The sequence below is a fragment of the Simochromis diagramma genome, unplaced genomic scaffold (genome assembly GCF_900408965.1).
Source record: "Simochromis diagramma unplaced genomic scaffold, fSimDia1.1 OVJJ01000364.1, whole genome shotgun sequence".
Lineage (NCBI taxonomy): Eukaryota > Metazoa > Chordata > Actinopteri > Cichliformes > Cichlidae > Simochromis > Simochromis diagramma.
Genome location: NW_024386987.1, coordinates 71245 through 79845, shown reverse-complemented (window position 1 = coordinate 79845; position 8601 = coordinate 71245).

Here is an 8601-nt window from a genome sequence, read left to right as displayed (position 1 = left end):
GCGTGATAATCTGGTATTTTGTGGTATTCCAGAAGCCACTGGAGAGGACGCGGAGACCACGGTAAAAAGCTTCATCAAAACCCACCTGAAGCTGCCGGAGGACACGGTGAAGAACATCGTCTTCGATAGGGTACATCGCCTCGGCCCCATTCGGGCTACGGCCAGGAGACCACGTCCTATCGTGGCCAAATTCGGCCACTTCAAACAAAAGGAACATGTGAAAAGCCGCGGCAGGGAATTAAAAGGAACGGACTTCAGCGTGAACGACCAGTTCCCCAAAGAGATCCTGGAACGACGCAGGGTCCTCTTCCCAATCCGACGCGGCTTCATCCAGAAGGGCTCCCGCACTGTCAACGCTGTGAACCGGCTGTACGTAGACGGACAGCTCCACCGCGACCCCAACATCACTCCGTGGCTGTATTAACCTCACACCAGATAAGAATCCGCTACACCCTTTCCCTATCCACTCACACTAACTTGCACTAACTTGCATTAACATCTGTTTAACTTACCGGTATCAAATCGCATCTTAAAGTGTGATTTCATAGCAGAATTAACACCGTCACTCTCCGTCAATGGTTTGATTGGAATGTTTCTGGGTTTTTTGTTGTTTTTTTCTCTCTTTTCCCCCTCTTGTTTTTATGCTGCTCACCCTTGTCCTTGGTTTCTTTCTTTCTTTTTTCTTTCTTTCACTGCTTCAATCACCTGCTTCCACACTCATCCACAAACAACATCCTTTATTTCGACACATACGCACAGCACGATCACGCACAGTCATGCGCTCAACGGCAGCACATTTACATCACTCAGACAGCGCACACAGACCTATGGGATACACACACTTAAGCCAAGCCTTGTCATGGTCCCTGTGCCCCGCTGGTCGATCCTCTATTGGGCAATATGTTTTTGGTTTGTTTGCTCTCTCTCTCTCTCTCTCTCCCTCTCTCTCGCCGCGGCGACGCTCATTGCGGGCTCCCGCTGCTGGCTCACACACCTGCTCATCACCGCACCGGCCGCTGATCCCAGCTGATTACCGCACTACTTAGATGACGAGTCTGCACTAGTCTTCGCTGGATCGTTGAGCTATCAGTGTCAGTTAGACTTGTGTACCTGCTAACCTGTATTCTGAGAATCCCTTGTAGTTATCCCGCTAACCCGTCATTTTTGTGTGTAGATCGTTCTTTGGAACCCGATGCTGAGAGGAGTGATTGGGGAGGAACATTTTGTACAGAGAGTGTGGAACACCCTTCTCCCAACCCCGTTTCCCCACGGACCCTTGCGACCCGGACCCGTTTCCCCCTGCACATTGTATATAGCCACTTGGTGCATGTGTTCACTGTAAATAAACGCACTGTTTCTTCGCTTCGCTTAAAGGAATACCCTGGCCTGCGCCTGAGTCTCTTTCGGAAACCTTATCAGAACGATCCAGCCAGCATGGACTCAGCAGGACAGGACCCCGTGGGACGGGCTCTGGCCGCCCAGGAAGCCGTGCTTGCCCGCCATGAACAAATGCTCGGGCAGCTACGGCATGACATCGCCGCATTGACCCTGGCGGTGGCGCAGTTAATACCGCTGGATGGAAATGCGCAACCAGGGAATCCCCAGCCACCCAGCCCGGCTCCCCAGGCGGCACCGCCCGCCGCAGCGTCAGTTAGCTCACCTCGGGTCGGTATGCCGTCTGACGGACCTCTACCCACACCGGAACCATTCTCGGGTGAGTCTGACAAATGTGCCGGATTTCTGGCTCAGGTGTCTCTAACATTTCGCGAGCTGCAGCGTTTTCATAACAATGATGGGGCGAAGATCACTTTTTTCGTTCAACTTCTGAGGGGGGGGCACTAAAGTGGGCCCAGGTGGTGTTAAGCTCTGATCCGGTCATCACCAACGCTGACTTTCTCTCAAAATTTAAGAGTGTGTTTAACCCAGGCACCGGGGCAGAGGCCGCTGCTCTCCGTCTCCTCAACTTCAAACAAGGTAGGAGGAGCATGTCCGATTACGCTATCGACTTCTGGATTCTGGCAGAAGAGGCGGGGTGGAATCAAGAGGCGCTACGGAGCACGTTGTTGAACAATATCAGAGAAGAATTAAGGGACGAGCTAATCATGCATGATCACCCTGCCTCCTTTAATGAGCTAATGTCCCTGTGCATCAAGGTGGATGAGCGGCTACGGGCTCGCCGGTCGCAGCGGAACTACAACTTCCATGAGGCTGTGGGAGTCTCTGGCACCGGCGCCATGGCGGATGCCGGCCCCTCCCGGACCCACGAGAGCGGGGACGGAGAGGAACCCATGCAGCTGGGCGGCTCCCATCTCACCGCGGCGGAGCGTCAGCGCAGGATTTCGGCCGGTGAGTGCCTCCATTGTGGTCACAGGGGACATGTTGTGGCTACCTACCCTTCGCGGGCAAAAGGGCATGCCCGCCAGTGATGGTAGGAGTACTGGTGGGCGAGCTGAGCCAGGAAGAAGCTCCTCCCCGTTTAACACTACCCGCCACACTTTCCATTCACTCCAAGAGTCACTCTCTATCGGTGTTAATCGACTCTGGGGCGGAACAAAACTTTATTGACTGTCAGTTAGCCCGGCAACTTGGGTTACTATTGGGTTACCCTAAAGGAGCATATCACTGGGTGGGGGGAGGACTGCCACATGACCTGCCTTAAAGCTGCCTCGGCTCCAAGCACTGAAACGCCCTCTCATGGGGAATTGAAATCGGCTGATTTAACTAATGTGCCCTCTGTTTATCACGACCTAGCCGAGGTGTTTCAAAAGGCCCGCGCCCAGTCGCTTCCTCCACATAGGCCCTATGACTGTGCTATCGACCTGCTCCCGGGAGCTCCTTTACCCACCAGTCGGCTCTATAGCATCTCGCTTCCAGAACGAGAAGCTGGAAGTAAGTACATTACGGAATCCCTGGCTGCAGGCCTCATTCGGGCCTCCACTTCTCCAGTCGCGGCAGGCTTCTTCTTTGTCGAAAAGAAGGATAAAACCCTCCGGCCATGCATCGACTATCGCGGATTAAACAACATCACAGTCAAAAATAAATACCCTCTGCCTCTCCTCACTTCGGCCTTCGAACTCCTCCAGGGGGCTACTGTTTTCACCAAACTGGATTTGCGAAACGCATACCATTTGGTTCACATCCGTGAGGGTGATGAGTGGAAGACCGCCTTCAACACCCACCTCGGTCACTTCGAGTACCTTGTCATGACCTTTGGTCTCACTAACGCCCCTGCGGTGTTCCAAGCCCTGGTGAATGACATGCTCAGAGACTTCATTAACCGTTTTGTTTTTGTCTATCTAGACGACATCCTGATCTTTTCCAGAGACCGGTCCGAGCACGAGACCCATGTCAGACAGGTCCTGCAACGACTCCTTGAGAACCGATTGTTCGTCAAAGGAGAAAAGTGTGAGTTCCACGTCTCCACCGTTGCATTCCTGGGGTACATAATCGACCAAGGAAACCTCCGCCCGGACCCTGTGAAGGTAAAAGCCGTTGTTGAGTGGCCGGAACCTCCTAATTGGCGCCAACTGCAATGTTTCCTTGGGTTTGCAAACTTCTACTGGCGGTTCATTCGGGACTTCAGCCGAGTTGCCTTGCCGTTGACCCAGCTAACCTCTCCCAAGCTTCCTTTTCAGTTGAACAAAGAGGCTCAGGTAGCTTTCCAAGAACTGAAGAAACGGTTCGCCTCAGCCACCATCCTGATCCAACCCGACCTCACGCAGCCATTTGTGGTCGAGGTTGACGCCTCCGACTCAGGGGTCGGAGTGGTTTTGTCGCAACGGAAGGACGGTAAGCTCCATCCTTGTGCCTTCTTCTCCCGCTGTCTGACCCCTGCAGAGAGAAACTACGACGTCGGGGATCGGGAGCTGCTGGCGATAAAACTAGCCCTGGAGGAGTGGCGGCACTGGTTGGAGGGCACGGCTCAGCCTTTCCTCGTCTGGACTGACCACAAGAACCTGGCATACCTGCAATCAGCTAAGAGGCTCAACACCCGGCAGGCCAGGTGGGCCCTGTTTTTCACCTGTTTCCACTTCTCCATCTCTTACAGACCCGGTTCCCGGAATGTCAAACCTGACGCCCTGTCCCGGCAGTTCTCAGCCTCGGAGGACCCCACTGAGCCTGCTCCCGTTCTCCCCGCTACCTGTGTCGTGGGCGCCATCTCCTGGGGGATCGAAGCAGCCATTCGGGAGGCTCAGGTGGCGGAACCGGATCCGGGGGGTGGGCCAGCCCAACTGCTCTACGTCCCTCAATCAGTACGTTCCCAAGTACTTCAATGGGCCCACACTGCCCGCTTCACGTGCCACCCAGGGATCCACCGCACTATCACCTTTCTCCAGCGCTACTTGTGGTGGCCCTCTTTGACTAAAGACGCTCGGGAGTACGTCAGCGTCTGCGCAACCTGTGCCTGGAATAAACCGTCTCATCAGCCGCCCGCTGGACAGCTCAATCCCCTGCCGACTCCGTCCAGGCCGTGGTCCCACATAGCTTTGGACTTTGTGACCGGTGTTATGGCCCTGTCCATAATCTGCTTTGGTGGCTGTTGTTGTCTGTGCCTTTAAGTCTTTGCAGGTCCCGGAGTGGATGAGCTGACGGCTGCTGATTGGCCCCTTGGCCATGTGATCCTCTTCAAATCCCTCACCAGCAGTTGTCCTGGGGCAGCCACTGACAGCAGCAGCAGACCTGACCCTGGCCTCCAAAACCCGAAACTTTTGTGCCTGTGACTTTGTGCGACTTTTCGGAGTTTTGTATATAGTGTGTACATTAGTTTTCATTGTAAATAGCACATTGTAAATGGCACTGCAACAGAAGGGGTGAGCTGCCTTATTGTTTTTCCTTGCACTGTTTTCTCCTGTTTATTTCAGTTAGGGAGTTAGGTGTAGCGCTTGTCTTTGGTTTGATGTTTGATTTCACACAGGGTTTTAGATAACACCTTCTCCTGACTTAGCTTGTTTTGTTTGTTATTTTGGCCTTTGTTCACCCCGGAGCTTCATTTTTGCAGTGGGAGAAAAATAAATCACGATTCATTAAGAAATTGGTTTCCCTTTGTTTTGGGGACCAGGGCGGGGCAATCCTTCCAAACTTATGTTGCGTTTCTGTACCCCTAGACTGGGGCGTAACAACCGGACTGCCGCCATCAGCAGGTGACACTGTCATACTTACCATCGTAGACTGTTTTTCTAAAGCTGCCCACTTCTTAGCTCTACCCAAGCTTCCCACGGCCATGGAGACCACACGACTGCTTACCCTCCATGTGTTTCGCCTGCACGGGATCCCGGAGGACATAGTTTCTGACAGAGGCCCCCAGTTCACCTCTGGCGTCTGGAAGGAATTCTGCTCCTCATTAGGAGCAAAGGTCAGTCTGACCTCCGGTTACCATCCCCAAAGCAACGGTCAGTATGAGCGAGCTAACCAAGAGCTCGAGGCAATGTTGCGGTGCATAGCGTCCTCTAACCAGTCCATCTGGAGTGATGAACTATCCTGGATTGAGTACGCCCATAACAGTCTGGCTTCCTCCGCCACTGGTCTGTCTCCCTTCGAGGTCTCACTGGGTTTCCAGCCACCTCTTTTCCCCTCTGTCGAGGGTGAGCATTCTGTACCATTTGTCCAGGCCCACCTACATAGGTGCCGACGAGCTTGGCGGGCCGCACGGACGGTGTTGCTGCGTACCAAGGACCGCACCAAACAGATCGCGGATCGCCGCCGCACACCGGCTCCGGCGTACAGCATGGGACAAAAGGTATGGCTGTCCACGTGCTTTGTTCCACTCAGGACCGAGTCCAAGAAACTCAGTCCAAACTTCATCGGTCCGTTTGAGGTCTCGGCGCTGGTTAACCCCGTCTCTGTGAAACTCCTGCTGCCGCGCAACATGAGGATTCACAATGTGTTCCACGTCTCCCAAATCAAACCTGTCCGGAGTAGCCCTCTGTGCCCTCCTTCCGGGCCCCTTCTGCCCGCCCGGCTTGTGGACGGCTTGCCCGCCTATTCCATCACGCAGATTATGGACTCTCGCCGCCGCGGGCGTGGCTTCCAGTACCTGGTGGATTGGGAGGGCTATGGCGTTGAGGAGCGGTCCTGGGTTCCGCGGGCCGCTGTCCTGGACAAGCGTATGCTGCGGGCCTTCCATCTGTCTCATCCTGGTAAGCCTGGTGGGTCGCCGGGGGGCTCCCGTTGAGGGGGGGGGGGGGGGGGGGTACTGTCATGGTCCCTGTGCCCTGCTGGTCGATCCTCTATTGGGCAATATGTTTGTGGTTTGTTCGCTCTCTCTCTCTCTCTCGCCGCGGCGACGCTCATTGTGGGCTCCCGCTGCTGGCTCACACACCTGCTCATCACCGCACCGGCCGCTGATCCCAGCTGATTACCGCACTACTTAGATGGCGAGTCTGCACTAGTCTTCGCTGGATCGTTGAGCTATCAGTGTCAGTTAGACTTGTGTACCTGCTAACCTGTATTCTGAGAATCCCTTGTAGTTATCCCGCTAACCCGTCATTTTTGTGTGTAGATCGTTTTTTGGAACCCGATGCTGAGAGGAGTGATTGGGGAGGAACATTTTGTACAGAGAGTGTGGAACACAGCGTAGGGTCATGTGCTAGTGGTGGGAAGAGTCATACGGTTATTGTTCATGTGTCCGACAGCAGAGGGGAAGAAACTGTTCTTATGGCGAGAGGTTCTGGTGTGAATGGACCGGAGCCTCCTGCCTGAGGGGAGCAGAGCGCAATTGGCAGTCCACAAATATAATCAAACAGTATATGAGCGACTTTGGTCTTTGCGATGCATGGCGCTCCCTTCACCCCACCAGTAAGGAATATACTTTAATCTGCAAAATAATCTGCAAAGCTCTCTCAAAGGGACTAGCGAAAATAACCCCCTTCTTAATTCATCCTGACCAAACTGGTCTCGTAAAAGGTAGGCACTCATCAACAAATACACGCAGATTACTTAACTGATAGACTACTCATACAGTAAAAACATCGAAACTACAATATTTTCTTTAGATGCAGAAAAAGCATTTGACAGAGTTAACTGGAAATTTCTATTTGAAACTTTACACAAATTTGGTTTTGGATCCTCTTTCACAAACTGGTTAAAAATATTATATAATTCCCCAACAGCTTGTGTTAGAACAAATGACCAGACATCCTCCAGCTTCTGTCTCCTGAGGGGCACCATGCAGGGATGCCCACTCTCCCCTTCACTGTTTGCAATTTTTATTGAACAGCAGCAGCATTTAGACAGGCTACAACAATTAAGGGCATAAAATGCAAGAATGTGGAACATAAAATCAGCCTTTATGCGGATGATGTGTTACTCTTTCTCCAAAACTCACAAACCAACCTCTCTGAGGTAGCGGATGGTGCGCTCAGCTGACCGCACAACCCTCTGTAGAGCTCGTCTGTCCTGCATGGTGCTGTTCCCGAACCAGGTTAAGATGTTTCCCGCCAGGATGCTCTCTATGGTGCAGGAGTAAAAGTTCCTGAGCACCTTGGAGGGCAGTTGGAAGTCTCTCAAGCGTCTGAGGTGGTAGAGACGCTGTCGGGCCTTTTTCACCACGGTGTTGATGTGACGGACCTGCAGGTCCTGCGTGATGTGAACTCCAGGTATTTGAAGCTGTCCACTCTCTCCACTGGGCACTCGTTGATGACGGGGGTCTGGTAGTTCCTCTCCTGCTTAGGCTGAAGTCCACTATCAGCTCCTTTGTCTTACTGACGTTTAGAAGGAGGTTGTCCTCTGGCACCAGTTCTCCAGATCTCCAATCTCCTTCAGGTAGGCCGTCTCGTTGTTTGTCAGAGATCAGCCCACCACGACGGTGTCGTCAGCAAACTTGCATGATTGTGGTGGAGCTGGTAGTGGCCACGCAGTCATATGTGTACAGAGAGTACAGCAGGGGGCTCAGAACACACCCCTGGGGGGCTCCAGTGCTGAGAGTGGTGGAGGCTGAGACATGTCCGCCCATCCTTACTGCCTGTGGTCTGCCAGTTAGGAAGTTGGAGATCCACTGCACATAGATGAGCTGAGTCCCAGATGCTCCAGCTTGGTGGTGAGTGTGAGGGAATTATGGTGTTAAATGCAGAGCTGTGTCTATGAAGAGCATTTTAACATAATTCCCCCTTCTAGTGTCCAAGTGAGTGAGTGATGTGTGGAGGAGATGGAGATGGCCATCGTCTGTGGAACGATTTGGACGGTAAGCGAACTGTAGTGGGTCCAGTGTGTCTGGTAGGATGAAGAAATGATGAAGTCTCTGACCAGGCGTTCAAAGCACTTCATACTACTGAGGTGAGGGCTACAGGGCGATAGTCATTGACAGAAGCAGGGGGGGGTTTCTTCCTTCGGGACAGGAACAATGATGGACTCTTTGAAGCATGTGGGGATCACCGACTGGATAAGAGAGATGTTGAATCTCAGTGAACACAGGTGCTAGCTGGTATGCGCAGTCTCTGAGGATCGACCTGGGATGCCGTCTGGGCCTGCTGCTTTCCTGGTGTTCACTCTCTTGAAGGCTCTCCTTACTTCATGCTCGGAGATGACGAGCACGTTTCCGGTGCTGGCAGTATCTTCCTGTCTGCAGCCGTTAGCGCCGCTAACACTAGCATTGTTGGAGACCTT